General features: G+C 34.4%; 1 long non-coding RNA gene across 1 annotated transcript in view; it reads right to left on the reverse strand.

The window, feature by feature from the left end:
• The window catches only part of LOC143686352 (uncharacterized), a 56,235-nt gene that overhangs the window by 8,693 nt on the left and 23,146 nt on the right, over positions 1-24,396 (reverse strand). Inside the window, exon 2 of the long non-coding RNA XR_013177081.1 lies at positions 2,168-2,240. This is a non-coding gene — a long non-coding RNA (uncharacterized LOC143686352). The remainder of the gene's footprint in view (positions 1-2,167; positions 2,241-24,396) is intronic.

Below are 24,396 nucleotides of genomic sequence, written 5' to 3' on the forward strand. Positions count from 1 at the left end.
GGAGATTTTTTTGTTGATTTTGTCATTCCCAGTGCCTAGAAAAATTCCTGCACATAGAATATTCACAATAATCGGTATTGAATAAATGAACAAGTACATGAATAATGAATAAATGAGTACATTAATATTTAAAGTTATAAATATGTGAGTTTTTTTTAAAGTAAAAATTTAATAAAAAGATTTGGTAATCAGAGAAGTGATTGGGAAAGGGGAGATAATTTAAATGTTATTTTACTTTTCATATCTGGATGAACAGGTAAGAAGGAATATGATGTGTCTTTAAGAAAATTAAGCATGAGTTTAGTTCGGGTGGTTGGGAAGTAAGGAGTTTACATTTGGAAGTCATTCCAGTCGAGATGCAATTTAGCATCTGTGTATATGACAGCAAACCTCAAAAGAAACGTTCACACAGAAGAAACTTATGAGGTGTATTCATGGTACTGCAAGAATTGATCCATGGAGGTATATAAAATCAGCAATGAACAGAATACATAGGGAGAATTAAATAGGTGCTTGAAATAAGTGTGAGGGTATATTTAGGAGACAGAAGGGGTAAGAAAGAATCAACAGAAAATATTTTACCAAGTTTCTCATTAAAAATCAGATATAAATGATTGAAATGAATAAATTACGTTTCTTTCTGCTCATTGAGTATCACATAAAATGCTGTATGAAGAACTGATATGCTAATTACTACTAAGCCTATTTTCAACACTGTTACTCCTACAGACATTTTAAATTACAAGTCTAGGTGATAGATATTACCCATGTTAAAACTATACATTTGTACTTTCCAAAAACTATAAACTATCCCCATGTACTGAAGATTCAAAGGAGAACTTCTCTACACTCATATATATCAGGGGGATAAGAAAATAAATAATCACTTACATTGTTGTAAGTACTAGAGGTAAGAGTAAAATGTACATTGTTTAAAGGAGGAGCTTACATATTAGCTTGAGGTTTCAAGTAATAATGTCCAGAGATACTGAAATGTTGAGTGTTAAAAACAGAGTGAGTGAAAGCTATACAGTTAAGAGTGAGATGCATTTTGAAGGTGGGGCAGGGACTCACATATGCAAAGAACAATGCAATGAAAAAAGTCAGAGACATTTATAATATTGCCTCTTTAGACCGTTAGGTCTATTGTTAAAACAATAATGAACTTCAACAGAAATCCTCTTATAGCAAGTACTCAAATTGTATTTGCAAACTGTGTTTATTTATTTGATTTAAGAACATAATTTAAGAGGACCCAGATATTCACAGCAGTATTTTTGACTCTGCTGAGGTCTAGATCAACTAAAACAGCATAAAATATAAGTGGAAGGAATAATGATCTATGGCTGAACATAAAGCTCTCGGATATGTGGAAACGCTTTGTTACTACTAACAGCCTGGGGAAAATTAGATTGAAATCCCATAATAAAACATATTTTCTATTACTTTGTGTTACTAACCCAGAACCCAATAATTTCCAATATTTTGACTGTGATGCATGACCCTTTGATTGTCAGCTTTTGAATCTTACTCTTTAGGCAGTATTAAATTATTAATATATATAGTTATAAAAAGTCCCTTTCTTTTCTAAGTGCAGGTATCAAGGTATTAATTTTTACTATTTTATTTAACTGAATTAAATGTGGTACAATGAAACATGTACATATTTTCATGTTAGATGAATATAATTCAAATCCCTGATCTTCAATGTTACGTTAGTATTGTTATTATTTACTTTTCTTCCAACCCAGGACAAGGGTTGAGTTAACCCTGCTTCTTACTTAATGTTACAATATTGTTAACAGTCCATGCAAGGCCTCCCTTTTATTTTCTTTTTTCCTTTTCTTTTCTTCTTATTGCTCACTTTCATCCTGTGGACCCCCTTCCACACACACTCAGAAAATAGCTCTAGACTGCTTGATAAGTACCCTTGAGTTTGTATGGAGCCTTAAAAATATGTGCTTTTACATTAAATATTTATTGTTAATATACACGAATTGTGTTCTCCAAAAAAACTCATTTCATCTCTGAATGTCTTCACTAGCCACTATATTTTAGGACTTATATAGGCAGCTGCGTGCAGCTAGTTGGTTGTTTCTTACTCTTCCATGGTGTGCATCTATTTCATTATATTTATCCATTGGAAATCCATATTGTGTCTAATTACCTGATTCAATATAATCAGTTCTGCATATAATGAACATAGTTATATGTGTTGCAGGTCCTATGTGAGAACTTTCCTGAAATATAAACAGAAGTTATTGTTAGGTTACACAATATATGCAAATTTAATTGGATGAAGTACTCTCAAATTGATCTCAAGAATGGATGTATAAGCCAATTTTATCACTTTAGTACATAAGAAATCCTATTTTCTCAAACTCTCACCAATATTTGGCACTATATTATTGAAAGCTAAAAAATATATAGTCGATATGATCATAAAACCTTACAGTTTTCCTTCCAATCACCTAGGATTTAGCTTTAGGAGGCAAAAGTTATGATTCAGTCACTACCACCAGACACACTTTAACAACTGTGTTTTATCTGTTGAAGAAGGATTTCCAATCTACCAACCTCAAATAGAACATGTTCTATGTCAACTAAGTTCACACCTTAAGATGCATCATTTATGCATCTGCGCATTCCTGATACCAATTGCATATCAGTTAGGTATGCTTGTATATATAAGAATACTGGCTTTAAAATATGCAAAAATATTCCCTCATTTAACTGAAAAGTCTATAGACAGACTGAAGTTTAGAAAGCTTGATCTGATGGTTCTTAGTCTAATCAACTAGGATTCGTTGATTTTTCTCCCAAACTCATAAAATTCTTCTAGAAATTTCCAAGATCTACAAGTCTGTTTCACATTACTCTGAAAAAAAGAAACTATTTCCTGGAAACACTTTAAAGAAGAGTGAGAAACACTTTTTCTTTGTAGGAAACAAAATTAATTTTATGTATCTTAATCACTTGAATATGGCTTCTTTCCTAATCCCAAAACCAAGCCAATTAGGATATATCCCTGAAGTTAGTAAATTTGTGTGCTTTCCTTAAAGCATTTGAACTATGTATGGGGGTGGCATTACAGATATGGAAATTAAGGCAAAACAACAAAGAGGAAGGTGAATGAATGCTGGAAAAACAAAAGAGCAAACATCTCCAGAACCAAAAAACTGTACAAACTTTGATGAAATAAAAATAATTTAATCCATTATAAAAAACCGTATTTGATAAAAATAAATATGTGAATCTTATAGAGATATGAATAATTATGATATTTTCACTTATAAGATTATTTTTAAAAAAACAAATGGCATCAATTTAAATAATTTAGAGATGCATAAAGGTTATTATTTTGCCCATTACCATCTTACTTCCATATCTATGCTTCTGTAAGTATATTTCATAACATGAACAGATTTGATAAGATTAGAGTTCGTTGAAGCAGACTTTCATAATTTCACAAAATATATAACATTTATCATTCTGTAATATGCTCTTGTTTGTATGGAATGATATTTCACAAAACTTTCTCCATGTCAATGCATATACATCTAAGTCATTAATTTTAAGAGCTTCATTCTTGTATTTTTGTCTCAAGGGCTGGAATTACATATTTTAGCAAAAGCAGCATGATACAAGAAATTAGATGCTTAAAAAGATGTTGGAAGTAAGGACAGGGGTAAAGAAGAATGAGAACCACTCTGGCTTGCAAGAAATCAGTAAGTGCCCAGATCACAGGAAGCACCTGCCAATTATCTGAGATGCAGATTATAATAGGCATGCACCTGGAAATAGCTTCATGTTTTATATTGGCCCAGGTGTTTGTCTCTTCCAGAAAATAATGATTTCTACTCTTCTTTTGCCTTTAAATTTGACACAATACCTCTCACTGAGAACTCTGAATTGGAATTCTGTTAGCAAGAATATACGGAAAATATAAGTCCATCTTTGGAGATACAGTTAAAAATTGATAAATTTGGGGATGGAGATGATTATCATTTGGTAGTAAGTAGCACAATAATATCCCACGTAATAGCAGCATGAAAAAGCATTTACCTATGACTCTACTGATGGACATTCAGATTATGTTTTATGATTCTATGATAATGTTCTCTGACCTGACCCGCGGGACAGACGAACGTGTACCTGAGGGAGGGAGTGAGAATTGGGGGGACAAGAGACACAGAGAATGGAGACAAGACAGGATTCTGATCAAGTCTCGTTTATTGAAGGCGAATCCAGGGTATTTATGCAGTAAGGAAGGGGAGGTGACTTGAATCGGACATCAGCAGAGGTTGGGCATTACCCTGCAGTTAAGCAACCAGTCAGCAGAGACCAAGCTGGGAAAGGCAGATCAGCCAAGGTTGGTCAGCTGATTTCGGGGAAGGGCAGAGCAGAAGTGAGGAAATAGAAACTTAACTTGAGATAGAAACTTAACTTGAGTTAGTACCTAAGATGGCATCAGACCACAAGATGGCCGGCACACTGCCGGTGCCATAAGCAGTTTCCCACAGCTCTCAAAATAAGCATTGCTTTACATAACATTAATTTAATTGGTTCAACCGCTATTATTTATGTTTCTAAGATTATTTTATAAAACACTGAGATTTAAATGTAGAAATTATTTACATAAACTCCATTGAAATAATTAGTGATTATATAACAACTTTTTAAATCATCTTCTTTTATAGATGAAGTTAGTATTCATTAAACCAAGCACTAGCACTTCTGATCATTCAAGATGGTGGTGTAAAATGGTCCAGAGTGCCATACCCCCACAGATTCTTTGAAAAACTAGAACGAACTGGTAAAAGCTGACTTCTTCAAAATTCTGGAAAAGTGTTAAGGAGTTGCAGTAATTAGGTGAGTCCTGAATTCAGAAAATTCAGCATTAACAAAAGGAAAACCCTCTTGGCACCCTTGCTTGCACCCTCCCTCTTCCCTCCACAGTACAGTGTGTAGCTGATCTACACTCCCCTTGTGGTACCCTGAACCTGTTCCAAAGGCAGTAAAGTAACTGTTGTGCACATCCTATGTGCCTGTATTCAGTGCCAGTCTATCAAGTGGTAGCCTGAAGGGCTGAAACAGAATACTTATCTCTAGCTCAGTCCCCAAGAAGTTGCCTTGCAGACAGAAGCAGCTTTCTGTGGCTATAGCATAAGAAACAATTAAATAAAGAGGTCTGGAACAAAGAATTACCAGTTTTAAAACTTACAATAGAGTTCCTGTAGAGGGGAAAGTTGATTGAATAAGGAGCAGAGGGGGACATGGAAAAGATGGAAAGATCATGTATTACATTTTTGTATCGGACTGAACTATTTGATAGGACGGCTAAGAGAGCACTAGCCAATGCAGAGGCAATTTCAAAGAATGTGAAAATTGTTCTTTTTATGGCTTGATTATTTTTGTTACCTCCTGGGACCCAAGGGAATCTCTGTCATACCACTACCTGTATCCAAACTTAAGAAACAGAGAGCTCAGGGACTAAATCCTAGAGTTAACACATTTAAATATTAAAATGTACAGCATGCAACAAAAGATTAAAGACCAGCAAAGAAAAGGAAATGGTGGACAATGGAAAAAGACAATAATTCAAAACCCATCACTGAGATAACCAAACTTTGGACACACTGGAAAAAAATTTAAAAAAATAATAATTTATATGCTCAAAGAGATAAAGGAAAAAACAAAGAAAGGATCAAAAGATATCAGGAAAATAATAAATGAACAATAAGTTACTCTTAATAAAGAGATCATTTTTAAAAGGAACCCAAAAGTGTTCAAACTGTGGTTGAACACTGAAATAACTGAAATGAAGAACTCCCTAGAGGGTTTCAACAGATTGGAGCTGGAAGAATAAAGATTCAGTGAACTCAAAAATAACACAACTGAAATGATTCAAGCTGAGTAGAAAGAAAAAATGAATTAAAAAAAGTTAATAGAGTTTAAGGAACATGTGGTATGCCACAAAATATACATATGTACATTACAAGAGTCCCAGAAGGAGAAGAAAGAGAGAAAGGGATAGAACGAATATTTAGAGAAAAAAGGCAAAAAAAAAATTCCCAAAATTGTTCAATGACATGAACATACACATTCAAGAATTCCCAAAAAACCACAAATAGGATAAACTCAAAGAGAATCAGGCTCAAACTTCAAACTGTCCAATGCCAAAGACAAAAGAGTTATTAGCATTGAATGATGCAAGAGAAAAGCATCATGTTATTTACAAAGGAGACCAAATAAAATTAAGTATGTATTTCTCCTCAGAAAGAACATAAGCAAGATGCAGTGGGCAACATATTTAAAGTATGGAATGTAAAAAAAATTGCCAAACTACAATTTTATATTCAGATAGACTGTCCTTCAAAATATACAGGATAGAATAAATCATTCACAGATAAGCAAAGGCTGAGGGAGTTTGTCACCATTTGAACAACCTTACAAGAAATGCTAAAGGGAACTCATTTGACAGAAACTGAAGAGATTAGATGGTGGATCAAAGTAGTATAAAGAAAGTTGACTGGTAAGGTTACCAAAAATGCCAGTAATAGTGTATTTTTGTTATATATTTCTACTTTTTAATTCAAGGAAATACCTTGAAGTGAATGAAAGCTAAAATCCAGTATAGAACAACTTACGGGATGCAGCAAGGCAGTGCTCAAAGGGAAATTTATACTCTATATCTTATATTGAGAAAGAAGCAAGGTCTCAAATCAGAGGCCTAACCTCACAACTGAAGGATCTAGGAAAAGAAGAACAAACTAAACCCAAAGTGAGCAGAAGGCAAGGAGTAATAAATGTTAGAGCAGAGTTATATATCAGAAGGCATAAAAAACAATAGAGAGAATCAATAAAACCAAAGGTCAGTTCTTTGAAAAGAACCGTTAGGTTGATTAATTGAATAACTAGATGGCAAAGAAAAAAAAAGAGAGAAACCGAAAAACACTAAAATCATAAGTGAAGAAGTGGGGATATTACTACCAATCCCACAGAGAAATAAGAAGAATTCTAAGAGGGTGCTATGAAGAACTGTACACCAATGATTTAAAAACACCTAGATGAAATGGACAAATTCCTAGAATTGTACAAACTACCTATACAGATTGAAAAAGAGATATAAGATATTAATAGACCAATAATAGGTAAAGAGATTTAATCAGTAATCAAAAACATCCCAAGAAAGCAAGCCTCAAGCCAGGTGGCTTTACTAGGTGAACCTAACCAAACATTCCCAAACGATTTAATGCCAAACTTGCTTAAATTCATCCCAAAAATCAAAAAGAAGGGAAAATTCCCTAACTTTATGATATCAACATCACTCTAATGCCAAAACCAGAAAGAAAATAAAATTACACATACTAATACCCCTAATGAATATAGATACAAAAATTCTGAACAGAAAACTAGCAAACTGAACAACAGCACATAAAAGAAAAAATTGTACACCATGATCAGGTTGGATTAGCTCCAGATATGTTTTTTTCTATATAAATAATTGATTAATGTAACATACCATATAATAGAATGAAGCAAACAGAAAAACTAATGATCATCTCAACTGATGCATAAGAAGAATTTGACAAAATCCAGCACCACTTCTTTGTAACAGCACTTAGAAAAGTAGGAATAGATGAAAACTTTCTTAAAGTGAAAAAGGGCATAGAGAGAAAACACGTAACTATCAATGGGGGAAGATTAAAATCTTTCCTTCTAAGTTCAGGAACAAGACAAGGATGCCCATTGTCATCACTGTTATTCCACATTGTACTCAAAGTTCTAGCCAGAGCACTTAAGCAAGTAAAAGAAATAAAAGATAACCAGATTGGAAAGGAATAAATAAAATGTTTCCTACTTGCAGAAGTTTTGATCCTATTGCTTGCAATAAATTGCCAGAATGCAATACACCAGAAACGGGATGGCTTTTTCAAAGGGGATTCATTAGTTTACAAATATACAGTTCCAAGGCCATAAAAATGTCCAAACTAAGGCATCAACAATAGGATGCCTTCACTGAAAACCGATTGATGGTGTCTGGATTCCTCTGTCACATGGGAAGGCACATGGTGATTTCTGCTGGCTCTTCTCTCCTGGGTTGGTTTCAAAAATGGCTTTCTCAGCAACTGTGGGTCTTTCTAGCTTCTACTGTGGCATTTTTCTTTCTCAACTCCCTCTCTCTATGAGCTCTCTTAAAGACCTCCCATAAAGGATGAAGATCCACCTTGAATGGGCAGGGTCACATCTCCATGGAGACAACCTAATCAAAAGGCTCGACCAAATAATACATCTGCTCCCACAAGACTGGATTAAAAGACTGGCTTTTCTGGGGGCATATAGCAGTTTCAAGCCAGTACACTTATATATAGAAAATCCTGAAAAATCCACAACAAAGCTATTAGAGCTTATAAATCAATTTGGCAAAGTGGTAGAGTACACCACCAACACGAAAACACTGTCGTGCTTCCATACACTACTAATCAATAATCTGAAGATGAAATAAAAAAGAATTCCACTTACTATAGTAACTAATAGAATCAAATATGTAGGAATAAATGCAACCAATGATGTAAAGGCTGTGTACATGGAACACTACAAAACATTAGTAAAAGAAAACAAAGGCCTAAATAAATGGAAGGATATTTCATGTACATGGATTAGAAGGCTAAATATGGTTAAGATGTCAATACTACTCTAAGTGATTTACCTGTTAAATTTAATCCCAATAAAAATTCCAACTACTTTCTTTGCAGAAATGGAATTTATATAGAAGTATATGGGGCCCTGTTCTAGTTTGCTAGCTGCCAGAATGCAATATACCAGAAATGGAATGGCTTTTAAAAAGGGGAATTTAATAAGTTACAGATTTACAGTTCTGAGGCAGAGAAAATGTCCCAATTAAAACAAGTCTAGAAATGTCCAATTTAAGGCATCCAGGAAAAGATACCTTGGTTCAAGAAGGCCGATGACGTTCAATGTTTCTCTCTCAGCTGGAAGGGCACGTGGTGAACATGGTGGCACCTGCTGGATTTCTCGTGGCACTACAAAAGGGACTCTCTCCCAAATGCTTCCTCTTTTAAAGGATTCCAGTAAGCAACTCCACCTTCAGTGGGTGGAGATGCACCTCCATGGAAATCATCTAATCAAATGTTGCCAACCACAATTGGCACAATTGGTCACATCTCCATGGAAATAATCGAAATATTCCCACCCAGCAATATTGAATAAGGATTAAAGGATATGGGTTTTCTGGGGTCCACCACAGATTCAAACTGGCACAGGCCCCAATAGCCAAAATCATCTTGAAAATGAAAAAATTTGGAGTACTCACGCTTCATAATTTTAAAACTTATTACAAAACTACAATAACCATAACAGCATGGTGTTGGCACAAGAACCAGCATATAGACTGAAAGAATAATTGAGTCTTCAGAAATAAACCCTTACATCTGTAGTCATTTGTTTTTTGGCAAGGGTCCCAAGTCCACTCAATATGCAAAGAATAGTCTCTCCAACAAAGTGTGCTGAGAAAGCTGGATATCTTTATGAAAACCAATGAAGGTGGACCCAACTTCACATCATATAAAAATTAATTAAAAATGGATCAGAGATCTAAATATAAGAACTAAAACTATATAACTCCTAGAAGGAAACATAGAGAAGCATCTTCAGGATCTTGTGTTAGAAAATGTTTTTGTTTTTTTTTTAATCTTTACACTAAAAGCATTTTAAAAAAGGAAAAATAGATAAATGGGAATTCAACAAAATTTAAAACTTTTTGTGTATCAAAGTCTTCGTCAGTAAAAAAGACAATGTACACAATGGGAGAAAATATTTTGAAACCTCATTTCTGATAAGGAAATGTCCAGAACATACAAAGACAAGTAGCAACCTCTGGATGGGTCCCTCGTCCAAATAAGTCCTGAATCCTAGAGGGCCCAGCCTCTCCAGAACATCAGATAGTTCCATCTCCCTACAAAAAAACAAAATCGAGCAAACAAGAAAGGACAAATAACCCAATTAAAAATAGGTAAAAGAAGTGAATAGATATTTCTCCTAAAGATTATACACATTAAAGCTTTTTATTCTACAAAGTTAATTGCATTCTGGTTGCAAACATGAAGGAATTTAATGTCATAATTTAGGGATTGTCTCTTTTCCTGGGGTTCAGAGGACCGGTTGGACTATGGAACATCCATGTTGCTGCTATTTAGGTAACTGGGATTGCCCACAATAAAATGTTGCCTATAATAGAGAAAGGAAAAAGAAAAAAAAAAAAAAAAACCTCTGATAAATAACTTGTTTCTAAACTACTGCTAAGTCCCACAAGTCAACTGAAAGCTTAGGCCTTTTTTTTTTTCCATTTTATTCTTATTTTTGGTTATAAGCGTTTTGACATGTCTCTTGAACTTAAAAATAGCAATGTTTAGTAGAAGAAGTGAAAGTAGGCTTCTCACCCAGAAATGATTATTTTTATTATTTAAAAAAATATAATGGGAAAACAACAATGACAACTTAATCAAGATGAAAAAGTTTGGAGTAGACGAAAAATCGACAAATTCTGTAAATTTTTACATAATTTGCAACTGTAGATTACACATATCACAGGGCAGGAAAATGTATTGTTAAAATAATATACTAATGAAGCCTGAGTTTCCACTCTGGGCCTTCTATTTACAAGTTATTTAATTTTGGATCATCTAACTTTTTAATCTTTATTTTTGTCATCTATGAAATGTGAATAATAAAATCTACACAAAGACCTGTGAGAATAAAATGAGATTATTAATGAAATATGCTGTGGACTGTACTGAGCTATAACAAGTTAGTTATTATGTTCTAAATATGTTTCAGAAAGTTCATACTGCTGTTTATGACAATATTCTAAGTTCCAAACATCTTTAAAACAAGGCATTGCAAGTGATACGATTTTCTAAAAATAGATTGAGATAACCCTAGTTTACTCCACTTAAGTTTTAATAAGCTTTGTCAAGTAATTAAAAAATGCAAAAGACATTTTTTTCCTTTTCTTTGTGTTCCATTAATTTTTCAACCATTATTACTCTTAACAACACTTCATAAACCTACTTTTATGTAGCTACTCATTTAACTTTTTATTTTCATTACCTTCATTCTGAAATCCTCAATTCTGTTTTAACACACCAGTGTGGCTGAATATGAAGGCTGCTTTAGAAGCACTTTTCCACGTAATTTTACTGCCCTTGAAATAGGAAATGTGTTGCATTGAATTCTATAATAACAAGATAACTTTTCTATTTCAGGAGCAACACTATCTCAAGGGTCACTTTCTCCATTCCGTTTCATACCCTTATATTGTTGATTTGAACAGAGAGTTTCCATTGATTTCAAAAAGGCTGCAAATAAAGATAGCCTGTAAAAGGGTCTAGAGCTCCAAATGAAAGCAGAATAGAGATAGGGGATGATCTTGAATCTGCTTCAGCAGACTCAGTCAATCGGAATGTGATTCTGGTAATACGTAAAGTAAGATTTATATTTCTCAAATGAAAACTAGTACCAATTACGTCCTATAAAATAATCAAAAATCAAAAAAAAAGTTTTCAGAAAAAGATTATCCTTAGTAGTTATTAGACTATTTCCATGCTTTCTACCTAATTGCTTTTCTTAAAATTAGGTCCAGTATGCATTTAAATAGTTTTTATATTATGCCTGTATTTCATTCACTATAATATCTCATGAAGTCACTAAAATCTAGATTTAAAGCTAATGGCATATATAGTACAAACCTATTATTTTCAGTGAACTGCTCTAAATATTATCTATTTATCTATTATTGTATTATTTATTACTATTTTATTTACCTTAAATTTTAATAATAGTTACTAAAAGTTGGAGTTCATGTTTGTTCCTGAGATTTTTTTTTGGATAGTTGCTTTAAAGAATAGAGATTGGGGCAGGCCATGGTGGCTCGGCAGACAGAATTCTCACATGCCATGCCAGAGATCTGGGTTCGATTCCCGGTACCTGAGATGTGAAAAATAAAAAAAGAATAGAGGTTGACAATTGAGTGTGGTTATCTTATATTGGAGTTCTTACTTTATTGAAATACAATTTTATTTTATGCTGTAAAAGACATAACATGGTTAGGCTTAAATTTATTTTACTATTTGTTTTCAGTTTTTCATATGTGTTCTTTGTTTCACTTTTCCATTTTTCTGTCTTCTTTTGGATTAGTTAAGTACTTATATGATTCCATATTATATTATTTGCTGGGTCTTAAACTGAAAAGTGACGTTTTATGTTTAAAGGGTTACTTTGGCTATATCAGAAAGATTCATTATGGGGTGCAAGAATGGAAAGAAGGAGATCAGTTTAGCCTTGTTCTGAAATGGCTTGGATGGGGCAGTGTGATTTATTTGCTTGTTTGCTTGTTTTGTTTTTTTCTTCATTTGTTTGTTTGTTTGCTTGCTTGCTTTTTAAGGAGCAGAAATAAGAGTTCTGTTTTGGCCATATGAGATCTGAGATAATGACCAGGTGACCAAATGGTGATATCAAATAGATAATCAGATATATAAAGGTGATTGTGGAACTTAATGAAAAAGTCAATAATAGAATTGTAAATGTAGGAGTCAATCTACTATGAATTGCAATGAATCCGTTTTAAACCCATGGAACTAATTAGAGAATCAAGAGAGGGAGTAAAAAGAAAAGATAAGATCCTTGGCTTAAACCAGGTTATTATAAAAATTACATTTTAGCAGAAAAGAAGATTAAGGAGGTGCATTAATGAATAGAAGAAAAATCATGGGAATATGATATCATCAATATTAAAGAAAAAGAATACTTTTAAAAGGTCGGGCATATTCAAATATGAAAAATTCTGCCTGGAGTTCAAGTAAATGATGATAGAGAAATGGGTATGAATTGCAAATGAGACCATTGGCAACATTAATAAGATTATTATCAGTAATAAAGGGAAAAAATAAAGGAAAGCTGAATATTGACTGGACAGGAATTTTGGGTGAATGGAAGCTTGCTTTGTTTATTGGTTTTGCTTGTTTGTTTTAGTGGGTGAACAGTAGAGATAGGGAGTAGAAAAGGATAAATTAATGATTATAGGAAAGGAATATTACAGCAACAGGTTCTTAATATTTTTTTTCTTTGAATGCTGTATGGCAGGAGTCGCATTTCATTCTTTTTCCACATGAGTATCCCCTTATTGCAACATCATTTGTTGAATTTTTGTTTCATTTTGTTTTTTGGTTTTTCAGTTTGTTTGTTTGCTTGCTTGTTTGTTTGTTTTGGGGCAAGTGCATAGGCCGGAAATTGAACACGGGTCTCCCGCATGGCAGGCGGGAATTCTACCACTGAACTACTATTGCACCCCCAGCAGCAGTTTCTTGAGAAAGTGCAAATACATGTGATCTAGGGAACAGGTGGAGGAGCTTACTTTTAGTGGGAGAGCAGCCACCTTGATTACTCTCACTGGTGGCAATGCAGAGAGGATGTGTCCAGCTCAAGTACCTGGATAGATTTATTGGTGTTGTTTTGAGTGATTATTTTTACCTACACAATAAATTTGAGACAATGCTTTTAGTTTTACAGGTAGGAGTTAGGAGGCATAACTGGAAGTTTGAGTTGTGAAGAGAAGGAATAAAACTAGTTATTCTGGAGAATGAGAGACAGATCCTACTGAGAAAGTGTGGGAGAATATTCTGGCAGCATTGAGGGACTGAACAAATTTAAAGAGAGCCCCTTCAGGGTGATTGTGAGATTGTTTCCAAACAATGTTCAACTATCTAAGTTTAGCCTGCTACAGGTGCCAAATAATTATTTGGTTGTAAACAGATTTGGGATTTTGCTATTTTAAAAATGAAGATGGTAAGAGGGAATGAAGCTTTAAGGGAACTTATAATGTGTCAATTATAATAATGGGCTAGAATCCATGTAGCCGAGGTCCCAATGAGACACCTAAACCATCATGCAGAGGGCAGAATGCTTGCCCAGTGACTCCCTTAAACTTATACAATGATGGATGTTTATGCATAACTTGTAACTGTGGGACATCTACACTGATGCCTGAGGTTGCCAAGCAGGTTTAGTGGAAATTGTACTGTATTGGAAGCTAGTATAATAATAGAAGCACACACAATTGAAATAATAGTTAATATTTATTAAACACTTCTATGTCCAAAACTATATTCAGTTCTTAACCAACTAATGTTTCAAGTTTGCTTATCATTTTTATGTAACTTTATGGTCCATTTTTATCATCATTGTTTCGTTTTTGTTTTGTCTTTCTTTTTTAATAAGGAAATAAGGCTGCAAGAATAAATGACTTGTCTAAGGTCACAAAGCTATAATATATGGAGTTAGGTAGAAAAAGTGTATTGTCCATATTCTTAGCCATAATGTTGTTCTATTTTTCTTCTTTTCAAGAGAACTAGATTAAAACTTCAGCCACTTTTGGTTGACCAGGATGAAAGAGTAAACACCATGTGGTGTCAATCTCCCACAGACTCTTTGAACAACTAGCAAAAAGCAGCAAAGCCATCTTCCTCAAAGCTCTGGAAAACAATTAGAGGGTTTCAGTAATGGAGTGCTTGATTTAGTTTGCTAAAGTTGTCAGAAGTCAATAGAGCAGAAATGGATTGGATTTTACAGCGGGGATAGATTAGCTCTCATATTTACAGTTCTAAGGCCATGAAAATAACCAAATTAAGCATAAGCAGGAAAATACCTTCTCTGAAGAAAGGGTGTTGGCATCTGGGACCTCTATCACATGAGAAGACAGATGGCCACATCTCCTGGTTCTTCTTTCCCAGGTTTCATTGCTTTCAGCTTCTGGCTTCAGTGGCTTCCTCTCTCATTTCCTCCATGGGCTTTACTCGCTAAGTTTTCTTGTTTTTTTCTGCCCTTTATCCCTCATAAAGGACTTCAATAAAAGGGTTAAGATCTACCTTGAATGAGGTGGGTCACAAATCAATTGAGATAACAACCACAAGCTCCCACCCACAATGGGTCTGAACTCACAGGAATGGATTAGAAGAACATGGCCTTTTCTGTAGTATATAACATCTTCAAATCAACAGAGTACTGAATCAAGAAAACACAGATTTTAAAAAGTAGGAGAAGCTCAAGGTGTCTATTTTAGTTTCTTCATTGCTAAAGCAAATAGTATGTAATGGGTTGGCCTCGCCAATGGAATTTTAGTGGCTCACAGTTTTAAAGCAGGAGAAGTCCAAAATCAAGGCATCATCAAGCAATGCTTTCTCCCAGAGGACTGGGGTGTTCTAGGGCTGGCTGCAGGGGGGCCGTGTTTCCTGGCTTCTCTGTCACTTGGCAATGCACATGGAGGCCTCTCCTGGCTTCTTTCTTTTCTAGGTTCCATTGATGTTTAGCTTTTGGCTGCTCACTCTACCTTTCTCTCTCTCTCTCTGTGAAGTTTCCTATAAGGCCTTCAATAATAAGATTAAGACCCATCCTGATTCAGTTAGGCCACACCTCAACTGAAGTTACCTTATGAAATGGTCCTTTTTACAAGAGTTCACAAGAATGGATTAAGTTTAACATGTTTTGTTGGGGTACATAGCTCCAAATCACCTCAGTCTACCCTCTGTATCCCCCAAAAGACATGTCATTTCAGCATGCAAAATGCATTCATTCCATTACAACATCCCAAAAGTCTTAAACCATTTCAGTAATGATGCTGAGTGGAAAGCCTCATCAAAATCAGTTATTGTTGTGGGCTGCCCTTGGGCACAATTCTACTCTATCTATGGACCAATGAAATCTTGGAAACAAATTATTTGCTTCTAATATACAATGGACAAAAAAGGCATAGGGTGCATATTCTTATTCCAGAAGGGAGAAATAGAAAGAAAAATAGGGGTCACAAGTCCTAAACAATTCTGGATCTCAGCACGGCAAACTCCATTAGATATCAAGGTTTGAAGGCCATCTACGTATCAGTGTTTTTTCCTCTGGTTCTGATGGACTGGCAGCCCCACCCATTCCAAGCACTTATGTAGTGGCAGTTCTCCACAAACACTGTGTGAATGTCTTACAGTCTCCAAGCATTCTCATGGTGAGTAGCCTTTGCATGAATACTGGGATGCAGATTGCACCCTCTCTGAACAATGGAGTATAAGGGCTGCCCCCTCCTAGCACCAGGGCAGATGGTTTGCCCCCTAAAAATGCATGGGTGAACTTGTCCTCTCCACACAGATATGTGGGCCCACTCTCTTTATCTAAGAAGATCTCTTTGGCCTCCATCATTCTGCTCTTGAAGTCATTCTTCCTTCAATTTAACCCCTTCTCTGTACTTTTCATTCCAGGCTTGCTCTGGTTCCACTCATACAAACTTTGCACAAGCCTTGTTTACTTTGAATGCAGTTCATCGTGGTGCAAATTGTCAGACAGAAGGACATTCTAAAGCTCCTTCCTGGACAATTACAACTCTCAATCTGATGTCCACTGAAGTGGCTGACTGATCCATTTTCAGTTACACCCTCACATGGAGTCCTGGTCTTGGGGAACTGAATTGAGAGTTAAGTAATAAATTCTCAGATCTTTGGCCAATTGATGTGTGACAAAAGTGCCGAGTTCATTCAATGGGAAAGAAATAGTCTCTTTTTTTTTTCAATATTTTTATTGATAAAACAACATGCAAACATTCTTAACATGCAAACATTCCATACATGGTGTACAATTGATGGCTTACAGTATCATCACAGAATTGTGTATCTGTCACCATGATCATGTGTTTAAACATTTGTATCACTCCAGAAAAAAGATAAAAGAAAAAAGAAAAAACTCATGCATAACATACCCCTTACCCTTCCTGCTTATTGAACACTAGTATTTCCATTTACCCAATTTACTTTAACCTTTGTTCTCCCTACTTTTTGTTTATTTTTTATCTATATTTTTAACTTATTCTGTCCATACCCTGGATAAAAGGAGCATCAGACACAAGGTTTTCACAATCACACAGTTACACTGTAAAAGCTATATCATTATACAATCATCTTTAAGAATCAAGGCTACTAGAAAAACAGCACTAAAGTTTCAGGTACTTCCCTCTAGCCACTTTAATACACCATAAACTAAAAAGGAGATATCTTCAGGACAACCTCTCAACTCTGTTTGAAATCTCTCAGCCACTGACACCTTAGTTTTTCTCATTTCTCTCTTCCCCCTTTTAATTAAGAAAGTTTTCTCAATCCCTTGATGCTGGGTCCTGTTGCATCTCGGGATTTCTGTCCCATTTTGCCAGGGAGATTTACACCCCTGGGAGTCATGTTCCCTGTAGAGAGGAGGAGGACAATGAGTTCACTTGCTGTGTCAGCTTAGAGAAAGAGGCCACATCTGAGTAACAAAAGAGGTTCTCTGAGGATGACAATCAGTCCTAATTTTAAGTAGGCTTAGCCTATCTTTTGCAGGAATAAGTTTCATAGGGACAAACCCCAAGATCAAGGGCTCGGCCTATTGATTTGGTTGTCACCATGGCTTGCTAGAATATCAGAAACTCTCCAAATTAGGAAGTTGAATATTTCCCCCTTTTTACCCCGTTCCCCAAAGGGGACTTTGCAAATACTTCTTTATTCACTGTCCAAATTATTCTGGGTTAATCAGGGCGTCATAGACAAACCAACAAAACCTCATGCCCTATTCAGGTTTCTGTGTATGTATGGTGTTCAACTAAACTGAACATACAAGGTGAATTATGAAATGCACTACCCAAAGTATAAATTTTGCACCAAATATACATCTCTCCCTTTAGTCTCACACAGAAGTTGATATCATCCTTTACCTAGTCGTCTGACATACCTTAGTCTTGTCCAGATACGCTTCATTCATATCTCCAGTCAATGTAGATCACTTTCTCAACATTTTAAACAGTTTCTGTATGGGGTACTGCTGACTTTCATAGCTTCAGAGCTCTAACTCTGAGTCTCAGGTGTCGCATAAATACCAAAAGTTTCTGAGAAAGACCATGTTATACACAAACAGCTCAGAATCTCCGAATTTAGAATTAACAGCTACACCTCCTGAATATATGTGACTGTTATAAGAGCTTACAATCTAGGACCTTTAGTCTCTTTAACAAATGGTGCTGGGAAAACTGGATATCCATATGAAAAATATGAAGGTGGACCCCTACCTAACACTATGTACAGAAATGGACTCAAAATGGGTCAAAGACCTAAATATAAGGACCAAAACTATGAAACTCCTGCAAAAAAATACATGGTGGACCATGTTCAAGACATTGTGTCATGCAATGGTTTCTTAGTTTTTATCCCAAAGCATGAGCAGTAAAAAAAGAGAAATGAGACTTCCTCACAATTAAAATGTTTTCATATCAAAGGATTTTATTGTGAAATTAAAAAGACAATCCACACAATGGGAGAAAAAATATAGAAACCACATATTTGATAAGTGTTTAATATTCAAAATATATGAAGAAATACTACAGCTCAACAACAAAAAAGACAAATAACCAAAAAATATTATCAAGACTTGGATATACATAATTCCAAAGAAGATATACAAATAGCCAAAAAGCACAAGATGAGATAGTTAATATTATTAGCCACCAGGGAAATGCCAATCAAACCATGAGATACTTTTACGCCCACTAGAATGCCTACTATATAAAAAATAAAATAAAACAGGACAAGTGTTAGAAAGGATGTGGAGAAATAAGAATAATCATTCTTTTGTTTGCTGGGAATGCAAAATGTTGTACTTCATAGGATAAATACTTTGGCATTTCCTCCAAAAGTTAGTAGAATTACTATATGATATAGGAATCCCACTTCTAGTGAAGAACTGAATGCTAGGATTCAAATAGATATTTTTCCTACAAATGTTCACAGTGGCATTATTTACCATTTATAAAAGGTGGAAGCAGCCCAAGTGTCCATCAACAGATGAATGGATAAACAAAATGTGGTATATGCATGTAGTGGAATATTCTTGATGACATAATGTTGAAAGAAAGAAAAGCCAGCTGTAATAGCATAAATACAGTATGCTCTCATTGATATCAAATAATTAGAACAAGCAAATTCATAGAGGCAGAAACTAGAATAGAAGTTCTCACGGAGTAGGCACTGGGTTAGAGAATGAGAGGTTAATGCTTAATTAGTATATTGCTTGCATTTGGGGTGAAGGATGGGGGTGGTGGTAGTGCAACATTTTGAGTGTATTCATAACACTGTATTATATATTTGAATGGGATTAAAAGAGGAAATTTTAGATTGTATATATGTTACTAGAATGAAAGTTTGTAGAAAATAAACATAGCACTGTACAACACAAATGCTGAACAGCAATGTAAATTCTGGACTACAGTCTAATATAATTATAATAATTTTTCATTAATTCTAATACAGTCACCATACTAGTGTAAAGTGTTAATAATGGAGAAAACTACATGTGAGGGGTGGTACATAGGAACTTGGTACTTTCTGCCTGTTTTTTCTGTAAACATAAAACTGATTTAATTATAAACAAAATGTATTAAGAAACTAAAAACAAAAACAAAAAAATTTCCTGACCCTTACAGTCTGGTTTTGTGGTTCTGAGAAAGTCATGTATTATTACACTGAATTTCTAGTTCCTTTTTTGTGTTGTGGTAAATGTTTGAAGATCCCTTAGCCTCTAAGTAGATCTTTAATTATCTAAAAAGTGCCCTAAAGAATTTGTGATTAAGAGTATCAGGAAATTTATCTAACTACATTGGATTGTACAAATGAAACTTCAGTTAATGGTTTGAATCAAAAGTCAAAATTTTTCAAAATTTATTCGAAGTCAATATTTTTTATTAACATAAACATAATTTTCTTTCATTTCAATAGGATGTTATACTTTAGTACTCCAACACAAAAATAATTTGTGTAATAGCTCCAGATAATGAGGATCTTTCTGAGTTACAGTGCCTAAGATTTCACTCAAAAAATATTTAGTGAGCCATCATATTTCTAAATAATGTACAATTCATACAGTATTAAAAATCTGCATATTTTTCCATAACATGTGATTTTGTTGCCAAAATAACTTTCTTCAAAGACACAATGTAGCATATGTTTTACTGTAGTACACATCAAAATCTAGATTCTAGACTCAGAAATTAATTAAAAATACACAATAATTAGAAGCAAGGCAATAATTAATTCTTGAGAAAGGATCATATAAAGAAACCACTTACCCACATTCTCTAGACTTCTTACACAAGTATATTCTTAAATGCTATAGATGCTTCTAATACTATACATACATGTGCTGGCATGTATGTGTGTATTCATGCATAACTTTTTCTTTTTTTGAGTTTTCCTTCAGTCTTTATTAAACACACCTGGAACTCAGCATGGCTCCCATTGCCTATTAACCCTCCAAAATTAAAATAGAAAATACATAAACTTAAACTATTATATTTATTCACCTTGATTCCCCAGAAATTGCCATAATGTAATGTGTGAAGGAATAAATGGCTTTTCTCTCAACTGCATGTGTTTCATGATTTGGGGTTATGAATTACCAGCATGAAATATCTAGTAGCTTATATAACAGAGTCATGGAGAATAGACCCTCTACAAATTATGCATTGCTAATGTCCTTCAAACAATGATGTACTTGGAGGAATAAATTCTGTTTACCTTGGTTGAAAACTTCCAATAAATGTTATTTATAGATGATCAGTGCTGCATAACAAGGCAAAGTGCTTATGTCAAGTGGAATATATGTGAGAGCCACACAGCTTGGTGCTGTTGAGATTCACATTTCCTACTTACGTCCCTGAATTGTATTTTCATATATGTTTATACATATATATACATACATATCATAGGCACTGATTGGACAAATTTGAGAAAAATGTGATTATTCCTGATTTATTTGAATAAATAGTAAAATATTAAACTTGTTATTATGTTTTACTGTCCGCTGATATTTCTCAAACTGTTCTCTCAGTTTCTGAAGGGGGTTCATTTAATTCCTACCCATCTTTGCATGAGAATATGCATGAAGTAAATTAACATGCAGAATTTCAATGCAAAAATATAAACTATTAGTGAATAGTTTAATTGTTAAATGTGCAATGTGACAAATTTATAAGTTATTATATTAAAAGTAAACATGACCTTAAATGTTTAGTTACGTTGATGGATTCATTTAATATTTGAAAACAAAATTTTAAAAAATGACTTTTTTCAGATCATCCAGATTTATAGAAAATCATTCAAAATGATGTATGAATATGCTTAATATTTAAAGATAAAAATCCAAAGTTTGATTCAGACCTAAATTTGAAAATTTTAACTTTTATTCTATAGTATTATAGTACATGAAGAGTTCTTCCTGGAAAGACAAGACCAGATGTTATTATGCATCTCCATGGCTAAATAAAATGAAAATTGAACTTGTTTAATTAAAGTGAAAGTAAAACAGTATTTTTAACTTGGATATTCTGATGTCAGTAGTCACTTCAGTATAATAGAAAATGCAGATAATTTCCAATAATCATAAAACTGAATGAAACCTTAAGAATTAATTATATCTTCCTCCCTTAGAAAATTACATACCTTTGGAACAATCTTATTTTTCTTATGCACCATGTCTGTTATAATTTTGAATCACTTTTAAACAACCATACCAAGAATTTGGATGCACTCAGTTGAATATATATCTAATATGTTTCACTAATGTTAATTATTTCTAGGATTAACCAAGTATACTGACTAGATCAGCAAAAGTGCCTAATTAAAATCAGCTACCTCTTAGGATAAGATTTCAAGATTGTCCAGAAATGCCACCTTAGAAATCTTACAATGGGAAGTTACATAAGTACAAAGTACTTATGCATATTAATAAATAATTTTTTTCTCTCTGCATTTCTTCAGATGTAAACAATATTAATAAAAGGAACGTGTTCAATTTCATTAGCAACTAAATATATATGCATTTAATTTCTAGGGGCCACATGTCTAGAAAAGATTGAAAAATTAGTACATGTTTTAAAAAAATACCTGTCAGTTTATTTCTTTTATCATATTGGCTAGGCAATGGTGTCCAGCTGTTTGGCCAAGGTCAAGCACCAGCCTGCTTGTAATGTGAGTGTATGCTGATATGGTATTTATATTGATAGTGAACAGATTGACTCTCAGTTCAGCAAAGGAAATTGCCCTCAGCAACAGGGGGGAGTATTCTTATTAATCAGTTGGAGGTCTTAAAAGCCAGAACTAAGAATTTTGGAGGCCAGAAAAGAACTCAGAGTCAAATTCAGCATTGGCTGTTACTGGAATTTCCAGCCAGCCAGCTTCCCTCGGGGAATTTGGACTAAGTCCTTCAGCAGAGTTTGTGTTAGAGTTCTCAGCTGTGGCTTACCCTACAGAGTTTGAATTTGCCATCCCCCATGCTAGTATGAGCCAAATTCTTACAATAAATCTCTTTGGTTTATTTGGAATTACTAACGAACAGAGCTATTTTTTCCTGTGTCTCTGGAGAACCTTAAATAATATAATACCCATCCTTGTTATTCAGTGAAATGCATCTAATGAATCAAAGATATTAGTTTTAGATTAGGAAAGTACCAGACGTCACACCACAACCTAGGAAATATTGACCAGATGCACTACATAAATTCAAGGGAGTATGCCATGGTCAAATACACAGATCTCATGCTCCTAACTTAGAGGTGAAGGAAAGCTCTGCTGTGTGATCTCAGCTTGGGATCTCAGCCCCTGAGATCCAGTCAGCCTTTGCTAATGAAGAAAAAGAAGACTGTGGGAAAAACACATAAGAGCAAGGAAAGTGTGGACAAAGCAGGACAGCCATAACCAATAATGCATGCTCATTTTTTTCTTAGTCTTAACTTCCTGTAAGGGAAATAATAGGTTTTAATAAGCCTAACTGATAGCTTACTCACTCAAACTTTGCCTCCAATTGAAGAGAACCAACTTCCAAACTGGTGAAACTCATTTCAGGTTAGTGAGAATCAGACATTTCAGAGAAGAAACCAATGGGGTAAAGCTGCTAGATAATGGTTTTCTTCATCTAGGTTCCTTTTCTAGTTCTCTTCTTACCTCTTGTAGAAACTGAATTAAAAATCATTGTCCAGTTCTGCATATTAAGAGCAAATCAAATGCATACCAGATAAACAGGAGAGTAGTTAGGAAATCATCAGTCTATCTCCACACTAATTATGGGAAAATGACTGTCATAGAAAGCTACCCCCTCAAAGAAAAACAAAAGTACTTTTGGATTTTTATTAAAAATCTATAGCAAAAACAAATCTATAGCAAATGAGCAAACAAGCAATATAGTACACAAGGGCTTGAGAAATAAAATTTTATGGAATGTTTATTAGGGAAAAAATGGAAATTTTTAATGAAAACCTTTACACATTTTCTAGGACCTTAGGAAAGTCTGGCAATATTTACATGAAATATTAAGAAAAAAATGAGATGAAGTAACAGAATTAAGAAAATAAATTTAGAGCAATAAAAATTAAATACAAAATAGAAATATTAGCTAGCAGGAACAATCATGCTAAAAACTTAAGCAGTTGTAGAAATAGAGGATTCTAAAGCCTTTCAGGGAAAAAAAGAAAAAAAATAGTCCCCTTTCAAGGAAAGTGGAAGCTGAATATATTAAAATTCTATTAGCTATGCCTTCTACTCAAGGACAAAGGAAAAGCCTTTTGAAATATGAGGAAACAGATTTTTCTTCAGATTTCTCAGATATTCTTTCTTATCATTGCCTTCAACCTGCGCTGTCACATACTTTTGCAGATCTCTTCAGTTCTCTGATTAATTTCCTTAGCTGACAAACAGTCTTATTCTCAAGTTTTAAGAACTAATATCAAATCTATCTCTCATCTAATTTAAAGTATCTCCCCATCTCCCCAAATTCTTTCTCATTCTCAGCTTCTTTCCCGGTTCAAGCCTGACCCAGGATGTGATATTTGCACAGGAAAGGATGGCCCAGATAGCTTCTATCTTCTTTCATTACACTGTCTGCCCCTCACAGGTGCTAATTCTATCCTCCTGCAGAGTGGGACTCAGAGAGAAGAGGGGCAGTTTAATATGGGGGTTGCAGTTGTAATTTTGCATCAAGGCTCCTGGAAATACCACCTCCACTTATTAAAATATCCCCTTGCTTCCCTTGGACATCACAGACAGCCTTTTTGAGGGGAATCATTCACTTCTGGCAAGCGATCTCTTTTGTAGGGCTTCTCAAAAACACTTGGGCAGGAAACCATCAGCACTACCACAGCAACAGCAGGAGTAAATAATGTGGGGAGGGACAAGAGTTAAGGGAAGGTGCAGATTTCCTATTCGGTGAGGGCGGGTTTATTGGTTATCTTTCTCTTGGGAGCAATGAGTTTACCTAAAATTCAGTGTG

This window comes from Tamandua tetradactyla, chromosome 6 (assembly GCF_023851605.1).
Source record: "Tamandua tetradactyla isolate mTamTet1 chromosome 6, mTamTet1.pri, whole genome shotgun sequence".
Lineage (NCBI taxonomy): Eukaryota > Metazoa > Chordata > Mammalia > Pilosa > Myrmecophagidae > Tamandua > Tamandua tetradactyla.